The sequence below is a fragment of the Bombina bombina genome, chromosome 6, assembly GCF_027579735.1.
Source record: "Bombina bombina isolate aBomBom1 chromosome 6, aBomBom1.pri, whole genome shotgun sequence".
Classification (NCBI taxonomy): Eukaryota; Metazoa; Chordata; class Amphibia; order Anura; family Bombinatoridae; genus Bombina; species Bombina bombina.
In genome coordinates this window covers 9,952,556-9,968,305 of record NC_069504.1, presented here as the reverse complement: position 1 = coordinate 9,968,305, position 15,750 = coordinate 9,952,556, and the positions used below count along the sequence as shown (strand labels likewise).

The 15,750-nt window shown below is 43.7% G+C and overlaps 1 protein-coding gene across 1 annotated transcript in view; it reads left to right on the top strand.

Moving 5' to 3' along the window:
* Positions 1-15,750, top strand: part of LMF2 (lipase maturation factor 2) — a 130,334-nt gene that overhangs the window by 83,013 nt on the left and 31,571 nt on the right. The window lies entirely within an intron of this gene.

Genomic DNA, 15,750 nt, shown 5'->3' with positions numbered 1-15,750 from the left:
ACATAACTGACCTCTTATCACAGTGGTCTCTTCCTGTGTCCTGTACACTAGGCACACATCACATAACTGACCTCATATCACAGTGGTCTCTTCCTGTGTCTTGTACACTAGGCACACATCACATAACTAACCTCATATCACAGTGGTCTCTTCCTGTGTCTTGTACACTAGGCACACATCCCATAACTGACCTCATATTACATTGGTCTCTTCCTGTGTCTTGTACACTAGGCACACATCACATAACTGACCTCATATCACAGTGGTCCCTTTCTGTGTCTTGTACACTAGGCACACATCACATAACTGACCTCATATCACAGTGGTCCCTTCCTGTGTCTTGTACACTAGGCACACATCACATAACTGACCTCATATCACAGTGGTCTCTTTCTGTATCTTGTACACTAGGCACACATCACATTACTGACCTCATATCACAGTGGTCTCTTCCTGTGTCTTGTACACTAGGCACACATCACATAACTGACCTCATATCACAGTGATCTCTTCTTGTGTCTTGTACTCTAGGCACACATCACATAACTGACCTCATATCACAGTGGTCTCTTCCTGTGTCTTGTACACTAGGCACACATCACATAACTGACCTCATATCACAGTGGTCTCTTCCTCTGTCTTGTACACTAGGCTCATATCACAGTGGTCTCTTCCTGTGTCTTGTACACTAGGCACACATCACATAACTGACCTCATATCACAGTGGTCTCTTCCTCTGTCTTGTACACTAGGCTCATATCACAGTGGTCTCTTCCTGTGTCTTGTACACTAGGCACACATCACATAACTGACCTCATATCACAGTGGTCCCTTTCTGTGTCTTGTACACTAGGCACACATCACATAACTGACCTCATATCACAGTGGTCTCTTTCTGTGTCTTGTACTCTAGGCACACATCACATAACTGACCTCATATCACAGTGGTCTCTTCCTGTGTCTTGTACACTAGGCACACATCACATAACTGACCTCATATCATAGTGGTCTCTTTCTGTGTCTTGTACACTAGGCACACATCACATAACTGACCTCATATCACAGTGGTCTCTTCTTGTACACTAGGCACACATCACATAACTGACCTCATATCACAGTGGTCTCTTCTTGTACACTAGGCACACATCACATAACTAACCTCATATCACAGTGGTCTCTTCCTGTGTCTTGTACACTAGGCACACATCACATAACTAACCTCATATCACAGTGGTCTCTTCCTGTGTCTTGTACACTAGGCACACATCACATAACTGACCTCTTATCACAGTGGTCTCTTACTGTGTCTTGTACTCTAGGCACACATCACATAACTGACCTCATATCACAGTGGTCTCTTCCTGTGTCTTGTACTCTAGGCACACATCACATAACTGACCTCATATCATAGTGGTCTCTTTCTGTGTCTTGTACACTAGGCACACATCACATAACTGACCTCATATCACAGTGGTCTCTTCTTGTACACTAGGCACACATCACATAACTGACCTCATATCACAGTGGTCTCTTCTTGTACACTAGGCACACATCCCATAACTGACCTCATATCACAGTGGTCTCTTCCTCTGTCTTGTACACTAGGCACACATCACATAACTGACCTCATATCACAGTGGTCTCTTCTTGTGTCTTGTACACTAGGCACACATCACATAACTGACCTCATATCACAGTGGTCTCTTCCTGTGTCTTGTACACTAGGCACACATCACATAACTGACCTCTTATCACAGTGGTCTCTTACTGTGTCTTGTACTCTAGGCACACATCACATAACTGACCTCATATCACAGTGGTCTCTTCCTGTGTCTTGTACTCTAGGCACACATCACATAACTGACCTCATATCACAGTGGTCTCTTCCTGTGTCTTGTACACTAGGCACACATCACATAACTAACCTCATATCACAGTGGTCTCTTCTTGTACACTAGGCACACATCACATAACTGACCTCATATCACAGTGGTCTCTTCTTGTACACTAGGCACACATCACATAACTGACCTCATATCACAGTGGTCTCTTCCTGTGTCTTGTACACTAGGCACACATCACATAACTGACCTCATATCACAGTGGTCTCTTCCTGTGTCTTGTACACTAGGCACACATCACATAACTAACCTCATATCACAGTGGTCTCTTCCTGTGTCCTGTACACTAGGCACACATCACATAACTGACCTCATATTACAGTGGTCTCTTCCTGTGTCTTGTACACTAGGCACACATCCCATAACTGACCTCATATCACAGTGGTCTCTTCCTGTGTCTTGTACTCTAGGCACACATCACATAACTGACCTCTTATCACAGTGTTCTCTTCCTGTGTCTTGTACTCTAGGCTCATATCACAGTGGTCTCTTCCTGTGTCTTGTACACTAGGCACACATCACATAACTGACCTCATATCACAGTGGTCTCTTCCTCTGTCTTGTACACTAGGCACACATCACATAACTGACCTCATATCACAGTGGTCTCTTCCTCTGTCTTGTACACTAGGCTCAAATCACAGTGGTATCTTCCTGTGTCTTGTACACTAGGCACACATCACATAACTGACCTCATATCACAGTGGTCTCTTTCTGTGTCTTGTACACTAGGCACACATCACATAACTGACCTCATATCACAGTGGTCTCTTCCTCTGTCTTGTACACTAGGCACACATCACATAACTGACCTCATATCACAGTGGTCTCTTCCTCTGTCTTGTACACTAGGCACACATCACATAACTGACCTCATATCACAGTGGTCTCTTCCTCTGTCTTGTACACTAGGCTCAAATCACAGTGGTATCTTCCTGTGTCTTGTACACTAGGCACACATCACGTAACTGACCTCATATCACAGTGGTATCTTCCTGTGTCTTGTACACTAGGCACACATCACATAACTGACCTCATATCACAGTGGTCTCTTCCTGTGTCTTGTACAGTAGGCACACATCACATAACTAACCTCATATCACAGTGGTCTCTTTCTGTGTCTTGTACACTAGGCACACATCACATAACTGACCTCATATCACAGTGGTATCTTCCTGTGTCCTGTACACTAGGCACACATCACATAACTAACCTCATATCACAGTGGTCTCTTTCTGTGTCTTGTACACTAGGCACACATCACATAACTGACCTCATATCACAGTGGTCTCTTTCTGTGTCTTGTACACTAGGCACACATCACATAACTGACCTCATATCACAGTGGTCTCTTCTTGTACACTAGGCACACATCACATAATTGACCTCATATCACAGTGGTCTCTTCCTGTGTCTTGTACTCTAGGCACACATCACATAACTGACCTCTTATCACAGTGGTCTCTTCCTGTGTCCTGTACACTAGGCACACATCACATAACTGACCTCATATCACAGTGGTCTCTTCCTGTGTCTTGTACACTAGGCACACATCACATAACTAACCTCATATCACAGTGGTCTCTTCCTGTGTCTTGTACACTAGGCACACATCCCATAACTGACCTCATATTACATTGGTCTCTTCCTGTGTCTTGTACACTAGGCACACATCACATAACTGACCTCATATCACAGTGGTCCCTTTCTGTGTCTTGTACACTAGGCACACATCACATAACTGACCTCATATCACAGTGGTCCCTTCCTGTGTCTTGTACACTAGGCACACATCACATAACTGACCTCATATCACAGTGGTCTCTTTCTGTATCTTGTACACTAGGCACACATCACATTACTGACCTCATATCACAGTGGTCTCTTCTTGTACACTAGGCACACATCACATAACTGACCTCATATCACAGTGGTCTCTTCTTGTACACTAGGCACACATCACATAACTAACCTCATATCACAGTGGTCTCTTCCTGTGTCTTGTACACTAGGCACACATCACATAACTAACCTCATATCACAGTGGTCTCTTCCTGTGTCTTGTACACTAGGCACACATCACATAACTGACCTCTTATCACAGTGGTCTCTTACTGTGTCTTGTACTCTAGGCACACATCACATAACTGACCTCATATCACAGTGGTCTCTTCCTCTGTCTTGTACACTAGGCTCATATCACAGTGGTCTCTTCCTGTGTCTTGTACACTAGGCACACATCACATAACTGACCTCATATCACAGTGGTCCCTTTCTGTGTCTTGTACACTAGGCACACATCACATAACTGACCTCATATCACAGTGGTCTCTTTCTGTGTCTTGTACTCTAGGCACACATCACATAACTGACCTCATATCACAGTGGTCTCTTCCTGTGTCTTGTACACTAGGCACACATCACATAACTGACCTCATATCATAGTGGTCTCTTTCTGTGTCTTGTACACTAGGCACACATCACATAACTGACCTCATATCACAGTGGTCTCTTCTTGTACACTAGGCACACATCACATAACTGACCTCATATCACAGTGGTCTCTTCTTGTACACTAGGCACACATCACATAACTAACCTCATATCACAGTGGTCTCTTCCTGTGTCTTGTACACTAGGCACACATCACATAACTAACCTCATATCACAGTGGTCTCTTCCTGTGTCCTGTACACTAGGCACACATCACATAACTGACCTCATATCACAGTGTTCTCTTCCTGTGTCTTGTACTCTAGGCTCATATCACAGTGGTCTCTTCCTGTGTCTTGTACACTAGGCACACATCACATAACTGACCTCATATCACAGTGGTCTCTTCTTGTGTCTTGTACTCTAGGCACACACCACATAACTGACCTCATATCACAGTGGTCTCTTTCTGTGTCTTGTACACTAGGCACACATCACATAACTGACCTCATATCACAGTGGTCTCTTCTTGTACACTAGGCACACATCACATAACTGACCTCATATCACAGTGGTCTCTTTCTGTGTCTTGTACACTAGGCACACATCACATAACTGACCTCATATCACAGTGGTCTCTTCTTGTACAGTAGGCACACATCATATAACTAACCTCATATCACAGTGGTCTCTTCCTGTGTCTTGTACACTAGGCACACATCACATAACTAACCTCATATCACAGTGGTCTCTTCCTGTGTCTTGTACACTAGGCACACATCACATAACTAACCTCATATCACAGTGGTCTCTTCCTGTGTCTTGTACACTAGGCACACATCACATAACTGACCTCATATCACAGTGGTCTCTTCCTGTGTCTTGTACACTAGGCACACATCACATAACTGACCTCATATCACAGTGGTCTCTTTCTGTGTCCTGTACACTAGGCACACATCACATAACTGACCTCATATCACAGTGGTCTCTTCCTGTGTCTTGTACACTAGGCACACATCACATAACTGACCTCTTATCACAGTGGTCTCTTCCTGTGTCTTGTACTCTAGGCACACATCACATAACTGACCTCTTATCACAGTGGTCTCTTCCTGTGTCTTGTACTCTAGGCACACATCACATAACTGACCTCTTATCACAGTGGTCTCTTCCTGTGTCTTGTACTCTAGGCACACATCACATAACTGACCTCATATCACAGTGGTCTCTTCCTGTGTCTTGTACTCTAGGCACACATCACATAACTGACCTCATATCACAGTGGTATCTTCTTGTACACAAGGCACACATCACATAACTGACCTCATATCACAGTGGTCTCTTCCTGTGTCTTGTACAGTAGGCACACATCACATAACTGACCTCATATCACAGTGGTCTCTTTCTGTGTCTTGTACACTAGGCACACATCACATACCTGACCTCATATCACAGTGGTCTCTTCCTGTGTCTTGTACAGTAGGCACACATCAGATAACTAACCTCATATCACAGTGGTCTCTTCCTGTGTCCTGTACACTAGGCACACATCACATAACTGACCTCATATCACAGTGGTCTCTTCCTGTGTCCTGTACACTAGGCACACATCACATAACTGACCTCATATTACAGTGGTCTCTTTCTGTGTCTTGTACACTAGGCACACATCACATAACTGACCTCATATCACAGTGGTCTCTTCTTGTACACTAGGCACACATCACATAACTGACCTCATATCACAGTGGTCTCTTCCTGTGTCCTGTACACTAGGCACACATCACATAACTGACCTCATATTACAGTGGTCTCTTCCTGTGTCTTGTACACTAGGCACACATCCCAAAACTGACCTCTTATCACAGTGGTCTCTTCCTGTGTCTTGTACTCTAGGCACACATCACATAACTGACCTCTTATCACAGTGGTCTCTTACTGTGTCTTGTACACTAGGCACACATCACATAACTGACCTCATATCACAGTGGTCTCTTCTTGTACACTAGGCACACATTACATAACTGACCTCATATCACAGTGGTCTCTTCCTGTGTCTTGTACAGTAGGCACACATCACATAACTGACCTCATATCACAGTGGTCTCTTCCTGTGTCCTGTACACTAGGCACACATCACATAACTGACCTCATATTACAGTGGTCTCTTCCTGTGTCTTGTACACTAGGCACACATCCCATAACTGACCTCATATTACATTGGTCTCTTCCTGTGTCTTGTACACTAGGCACACATCACATAACTGACCTCATATCACAGTGGTCTCTTTCTGTGTCTTGTACACTAGGCACACATCACATAACTGACCTCATATCACAGTGGTCTCTTCTTGTACACTAGGCACACATCACATAACTGACCTCATATCACAGTGGTCTCTTCCTGTGTCTTGTACACTAGGCACACATCACATAACTAACCTCATATCACAGTGGTCTCTTCCTGTGTCCTGTACACTAGGCACACATCACATAACTGACCTCATATTACAGTGGTCTCTTCCTGTGTCTTGTACACTAGGCACACATCCCATAACTGACCTCATATTACATTGGTCTCTTCCTGTGTCTTGTACACTAGGCATACATCACATAACTGACCTCATATCACAGTGGTCTCTTTCTGTGTCTTGTACACTAGGCACACATCACATAACTGACCTCATATCACAGTGGTCTCTTCTTGTACACTAGGCACACATCACATAATTGACCTCATATCACAGTGGTCTCTTCCTGTGTCTTGTACACTAGGCACACATCACATAACTAACCTCATATCACAGTGGTCTCTTCCTGTGTCTTGTACACTAGGCACACATCACATAACTAACCTCATATCACAGTGGTCTCTTCCTGTGTCCTGTACACTAGGCACACATCACATAACTGACCTCATATCACAGTGGTCTCTTCCTGTGTCTTGTACACTAGGCACACATCACATAACTGACCTCATATCACAGTGGTCTTTCTGTGTCTTGTACACTAGGCACACATCACATAACTGACCTCATATCACAGTGGTCTCTTTCTGTGTCTTGTACACTAGACACACATCACATTACTGACCTCATATCACAGTGGTCTCTTTCTGTGTCTTGTACACTAGGCACACATCACATAACTGACCTCATATCACAGTGATCTCTTCTTGTGTCTTGTACACTAGGCACACATCACATAACTGACCGCATATCACAGTGATCTCTTCTTGTGTCTTGTACTCTAGGCACACATCACATAACTGACCTCATATCACAGTGGTCTCTTCCTGTGTCTTGTACACTAGGCACACATCACATAACTGACCTCATATCACAGTGGTCTCTTCTTGTGTCTTGTACTCTAGGCACACATCACATAACTGACCTCATATCACAGTGGTCTCTTCCTGTGTCTTGTACACTAGGCACACATCACATAACTGACCTCATATCACAGTGGTCTCTTCCTCTGTCTTGTACACTAGGCACACATCACATAACTGACCTCATATCACAGTGGTGTCTTCCTGTCTCTTGTACACTAGGCACACATTGTATTACTGACCTCATATCACAGTGGTCTCTTCCTGTGTCTTGTACACTAGGCACACATCACATAACTGACCTCATATCACAGTGGTCTCTTCCTGTGTCTTGTACACTAGGCACACATCCCATAACTGACCTCATATCACAGTGGTATCTTCCTGTGTCTTGTACACTAGGCACACATCGCATAACTGACCTCATATCACAGTGATCTCTTCTTGTGTCTTGTACTCTAGGCACACATCACATAACTGACCTCATATCACAGTGGTCTCTTCCTGTGTCTTGTACACTAGGCACACATCACATAACTGACCTCATATCACAGTGGTCTCTTCCTGTGTCTTGTACACTAGGCACACATCACATAACTGACCTCATATCACAGTGGTCTCTTCCTGTGTCTTGTACACTAGGCACACATCCCATAACTGACCTCATATCACAGTGGTATCTTCCTGTGTCTTGTACACTAGGCACACATCACATAACTGACCTCATATCACAGTGATCTCTTCTTGTGTCTTGTACTCTAGGCACACATCACATAACTGACCTCATATCACAGTGGTCTCTTCCTGTGTCTTGTACACTAGGCACACATCACATAACTGACCTCATATCACAGTGGTCTCTTCCTGTGTCTTGTACACTAGGCACACATCACATAACTGACCTCATATCACAGTGGTGTCTTCCTGTCTCTTGTACACTAGGCACACATTGCATTACTGACCTCATATCACAGTGGTCTCTTCCTGTGTCTTGTACACTAGGCACACATTGCATTACTGACCTCATATCACAGTGGTCTCTTCCTGTGTCTTGTACACTAGGCTCAAATCACAGTGGTCTCTTCCTGTGTCTTGTACACTAGGCTCAAATCACAGTGGTCTCTTCCTGTGTCTTGTACACTAGGCACACATCACATAACTGACCTCATATCACAGTGGTCTCTTCCTGTGTCTTGTACACTAGGCACACATCGCATAACTGACCTCATATCACAGTGGTCTCTTCCTGTGTCTTGTACTCTAGGCACACATCACATAACTGACCTCTTATCACAGTGGTCTCTTTCTGTGTCTTGTACACTAGGCACACATCACATAACTGACCTCATATCACAGTGGTATCTTCTTGTACACAAGGCACACATCACATAACTGACCTCATATCACAGTGGTCTCTTCCTGTGTCTTGTACAGTAGGCACACATCACATAACTAACCTCATATCACAGTGGTCTCTTCCTGTGTCCTGTACACTAGGCACACATCACATAACTGACCTCATATCACAGTGGTCTCTTCCTGTGTCCTGTACACTAGGCACACATCACATAACTGACCTCATATCACAGTGGTCTCTTTCTGTGTCTTGTACACTAGGCACACATCACATAACTGACCTCATATCACAGTGGTCTCTTCTTGTACACTAGGCACACATCACATAACTGACCTCATATCACAGTGGTCTCTTCCTGTGTCTTGTACAGTAGGCACACATCACATAACTGACCTCATATCACAGTGGTCTCTTCCTGTGTCTTGTACACTAGGCACACATCACATAACTAACCTTATATCACAGTGGTCTCTTCCTGTGTCTTGTACACTAGGCACACATCACATAACTGACCTCATATCACAGTGGTCTCTTTCTGTGTCTTGTACACTAGGCACACATCACATAACTGACCTCATATCACAGTGGTCTCTTCCTGTGTCTTGTACAGTAGGCACACATCACATAACTAACCTCATATCACAGTGGTCTCTTTCTGTGTCTTGTACACTAGGCACACATCACATAACTGACCTCATATCACAGTGGTCTTTCTGTGTCTTGTACACTAGGCACACATCACATAACTGACCTCATATCACAGTGGTCTCTTCTTGTACACTAGGCACACATCACATAATTGACCTCATATCACAGTGGTCTCTTCCTGTGTCTTGTACACTAGGCACACATCACATAACTAACCTCATATCACAGTGCTCTCTTCCTGTGTCTTGTACACTAGGCACACATCACATAACTAACCTCATATCACAGTGGTCTCTTCCTGTGTCCTGTACACTAGACACACATCCCATAATTGACCTCATATCACAGTGGTCTCTTCCTCTGTCTTGTACACTAGGCTCATATCACAGTGGTCTCTTCCTGTGTCTTGTACTCTAGGCACACATCACATACCTGACCTCATATCACAGTGGTCTCTTCCTGTGTCTTGTACACTAGGCACACATCACATAACTGACCTCATATCACAGTGGTCTCTTCCTCTGTCTTGTACACTAGGCTCATATCACAGTGGTCTCTTCTTGTGTCTTGTACTCTAGGCACACATCACATACCTGACCTCATATCACAGTGGTCTCTTCCTGTGTCTTGTACACTAGGCACACATCACATAACTGACCTCATATCACAGTGGTCTCTTCCTCTGTCTTGTACACTAGGCTCATATCACAGTGGTCTCTTCCTGTGTCTTGTACACTAGGCACACATCACATAACTGACCTCATATCACAGTGGTCTCTTCCTCTGTCTTGTACACTAGGCTCATATCACAGTGGTCTCTTCCTGTGTCTTGTACACTAGGCACACATCACATAACTGACCTCTTATCACAGTGGTCTCTTCCTGTGTCTTGTACAGTAGGCACACATCACATAACTGACCTCATATCACAGTGGTCTCTTCTTGTACACTAGGCACCAGGGGCATATTATGGCCTAGGCCAACAAGGCCGGTGCCTAGTGCAGCAGATTTGGGTGGGGCAGCACATCTGCCCTATCCTCTCTCTAAAAGCCAGCACACAGTACAGTGAGCTATAAAGTGCAGGCTTTTACAGAGAAGACAAGGCACATGCGCTGATTAAGGTCGCCCTTTACAGTCAGTGCTCCTTTAAACTGTTGCTTCATTTAGATGCGCCGGCATTTTTGCAGTGGAAGCGTTCCTGGTGAGAAACTTGCCCAGGGATATGCTTACAAGGTTGGAGGAAAAGACCTTGTGCCGATATGCTGCCTCCCCTTATCAGCTGTGTTGGGTCTGCGAGTGCATTGCTTATTGCAGGTCTTAGTAACTAACAGACTGGATGCGTCTGTGCACTGCTTAGATTAGCTTGTGATGTCTAATCATAAACGCTCAGTGCTAATGTATGTTAGCTACTAATAGCTTTCTCTGAATTCATGTGATGTCTAATCATATACTCTCAGTGCTAATGTATGTTAGCTACTAATAGCTTTCTCTGCATTCATGTGATGTCTAATCATAAACACTCAGCGCTAATGTATGTTAGCTACTAATAACTAGCGTTCTCTGCATTCATGTGATGTCTAATCATAAACTCTCAGAGCTAATGCATGTTAGTTACTAATAGCTAGCTTTCTCTGCATTCATGTGATGTCTAATCATAAACTCTCAGCGCTAATGTATGTTAGCTACTAATAGCTAGCTTTCTCTGCATTCATGTGATGTCTAATCATAAACTCTCAGCGCTAATGTATGTTAGCTACTAATAGCTAGCTTTCTCTGCATTCATGTGACTATGCTCATATCACAGTGGTCTCTTCCTGTGTCTTGTTCACTAGGCACACATCACATAACTGACCTCATATCACAGTGGTCTCTTCCTGTGTCTTGTACACTAGGCACACATCACATAACTGACCTCATATCACAGTGGTCTCTTTCTGTGTCCTGTACACTAGGCACACATCACATAACTGACCTCATATCACAGTGGTCTCTTCCTGTGTCTTGTACACTAGGCACACATCACATAACTGACCTCTTATCACAGTGGTCTCTTCCTGTGTCTTGTACTCTAGGCACACATCACATAACTGACCTCTTATCACAGTGGTCTCTTCCTGTGTCTTGTACTCTAGGCACACATCACATAACTGACCTCTTATCACAGTGGTCTCTTCCTGTGTCTTGTACTCTAGGCACACATCACATAACTGACCTCATATCACAGTGGTCTCTTCCTGTGTCTTGTACTCTAGGCACACATCACATAACTGACCTCTTATCACAGTGGTCTCTTCCTGTGTCCTGTACACTAGGCACACATCACATAACTGACCTCATATCACAGTGGTCTCTTCCTGTGTCTTGTACTCTAGGCACACATCACATAACTGACCTCTTATCACAGTGGTCTCTTTCTGTGTCTTGTACACTAGGCACACATCACATAACTGACCTCATATCACAGTGGTATCTTCTTGTACACAAGGCACACATCACATAACTGACCTCATATCACAGTGGTCTCTTCCTGTGTCTTGTACAGTAGGCACACATCACATAACTAACCTCATATCACAGTGGTCTCTTCCTGTGTCTTGTACAGTAGGCACACATCAGATAACTAACCTCATATCACAGTGGTCTCTTCCTGTGTCCTGTACACTAGGCACACATCACATAACTGACCTCATATCACAGTGGTCTCTTCCTGTGTCCTGTACACTAGGCACACATCACATAACTGACCTCATATTACAGTGGTCTCTTTCTGTGTCTTGTACACTAGGCACACATCACATAACTGACCTCATATCACAGTGGTCTCTTCTTGTACACTAGGCACACATCACATAACTGACCTCATATCACAGTGGTCTCTTCCTGTGTCCTGTACACTAGGCACACATCACATAACTGACCTCATATTACAGTGGTCTCTTCCTGTGTCTTGTACACTAGGCACACATCCCAAAACTGACCTCTTATCACAGTGGTCTCTTCCTGTGTCTTGTACTCTAGGCACACATCACATAACTGACCTCTTATCACAGTGGTCTCTTACTGTGTCTTGTACACTAGGCACACATCACATAACTGACCTCATATCACAGTGGTCTCTTCTTGTACACTAGGCACACATTACATAACTGACCTCATATCACAGTGGTCTCTTCCTGTGTCTTGTACAGTAGGCACACATCACATAACTGACCTCATATCACAGTGGTCTCTTCCTGTGTCCTGTACACTAGGCACACATCACATAACTGACCTCATATTACAGTGGTCTCTTCCTGTGTCTTGTACACTAGGCACACATCCCATAACTGACCTCATATTACATTGGTCTCTTCCTGTGTCTTGTACACTAGGCACACATCACATAACTGACCTCATATCACAGTGGTCTCTTTCTGTGTCTTGTACACTAGGCACACATCACATAACTGACCTCATATCACAGTGGTCTCTTCTTGTACACTAGGCACACATCACATAACTGACCTCATATCACAGTGGTCTCTTCCTGTGTCTTGTACACTAGGCACACATCACATAACTAACCTCATATCACAGTGGTCTCTTCCTGTGTCCTGTACACTAGGCACACATCACATAACTGACCTCATATTACAGTGGTCTCTTCCTGTGTCTTGTACACTAGGCACACATCCCATAACTGACCTCATATTACAGTGGTCTCTTCCTGTGTCTTGTACACTAGGCACACATCACATAACTAACCTCATATCACAGTGGTCTCTTCTTGTACACTAGGCACACATCACATAACTGACCTCATATCACAGTGGTCTCTTCCTGTGTCTTGTACAGTAGGCACACATCACATAACTAACCTCATATCACAGTGGTCTCTTTCTGTGTCTTGTACACTAGGCACACATCACATAACTGACCTCATATCACAGTGGTCTCTTTCTGTGTCTTGTACACTAGGCACACATCACATAACTGACCTCATATCACAGTGGTATCTTCTTGTACACTAGGCACACATCACATAATTGACCTCATATCACAGTGGTCTCTTCCTGTGTCTTGTACACTAGGCACACATCACATAACTAACCTCATATCACAGTGCTCTCTTCCTGTGTCTTGTACACTAGGCACACATCACATAACTAACCTCATATCACAGTGGTCTCTTCCTGTGTCCTGTACACTAGGCACACATCACATAACTGACCTCATATTGCAGTGGTCTCTTCCTGTGTCTTGTACACTAGGCACACATCACATAACTAACCTCATATCACAGTGGTCTCTTCCTGTGTCCTGTACACTAGACACACATCCCATAACTGACCTCATATCACAGTGGTCTTTTCCTGTGTCTTGTACACTAGGCACACATCACATTACTGACCTCATATCAGTGTTCTCTTTCTGTGTCTTGTACACTAGGCACACATCACATAACTGACCTCATATCACAGTGGTCTCTTCCTGTGTCTTGTACACTAGGCACACATCACATAACTGACCTCATATCACAGTGGTCTCTTCCTCTGTCTTGTACACTAGGCTCATATCACAGTGGTCTCTTCCTGTGTCTTGTACACTAGGCACACATCACATAACTGACCTCATATCACAGTGGTCTCTTCCTGTGTCTTGTACACTAGGCACACATCACATAACTGACCTCTTATCACAGTGGTCTCTTCCTGTGTCTTGTACAGTAGGCACACATCACATAACTGACCTCATATCACAGTGGTCTCTTCTTGTACACAGATTTGGGTGGGGCAGCACATCTGCCCTATCCTCTCTCTAAAAGCCAGCACACAGTACAGTGAGCTATAAAGTGCAGGCTTTTACAGAGAAGACAAGGCACATGCGCTGATTAAGGTCGCCCTTTACAGTCAGTGCTCCTTTAAACTGTTGCTTCATTTAGATGCGCCGGCATTTTTGCAGTGGAAGCGTTCCTGGTGAGAAACTTGCCCAGGGATATGCTTACAAGGTTGGAGGAAAAGACCTTGTGCCGATATGCTGCCTCCCCTTATCAGCTGTGTTGGGTCTGCGAGTGCATTGCTTATTGCAGGTCTTAGTAACTAACAGACTGGATGCGTCTGTGCACTGCTTAGATTAGCTTGTGATGTCTAATCATAAACGCTCAGTGCTAATGTATGTTAGCTACTAATAGCTTTCTCTGAATTCATGTGATGTCTAATCATAAACTCTCAGTGCTAATGTATGTTAGTTACTAATAGCTAGCTGTCTCTGCATTCATGTGATGTCTAATCATAAACTCTCAGCGCTAATGTATGTTAGCTACTAATAGCTAGCTTTCTCTGCATTCATGTGATGTATAATCATAAACACTCAGTGCTAATGTATGTTAGCTACTAATAACTAGCTGTCTCTGCATTCATGTGATGTCCAATCATAAACTCTCAGCGCTAATGTATGTTAGCTACTAATAACTAGCTTTCTCTGCATTCATGTGATGTCTAATCATAAACACTCAGTGCTAATGTATGTTAGTTACTAATAGCTAGCTGTCTCTGCATTCATGTGATGTCTAATCATAAACACTCAGTGCTAATGTATGTTAGTTACTAATAGCTAGCTTTCTCTGCATTCATGTGATGTCTTATCATAAACTCTCAGTGCTAATGTATGTTAGTTACTAATAGCTAGCTTTCTCTGCATTCATGTGATGTCTAATCATAAACTCTCAGTGCTAATGTATGTTAGCTACTAATAACTTTCTCTGCATTCATGTGATGTCTAATCATAAACACTCAGTGCTAATGTATGTTAGCTACTAATAGCTTTCTCTGCATTCATGTGATGTCTAATCATAAACTCTCAGCGCTAATGTATGTTAGCTACTAATAGCTAGCTTTCTCTGCATTCATGTGATGTCTAATCATAAACACTCAGCGCTAATGTATGTTAGCTACTAATAGCTTTCTCTGCATTCATGTGATGTCTAATCATAAACTCTCAGTGCTAATGTATGTTAGCTACTAATAACTTTCTCTGCATTCATGTGATGTCTAATCATAAACTCTCAGCGCTAATGTATGTTAGCTACTAATAGCTAG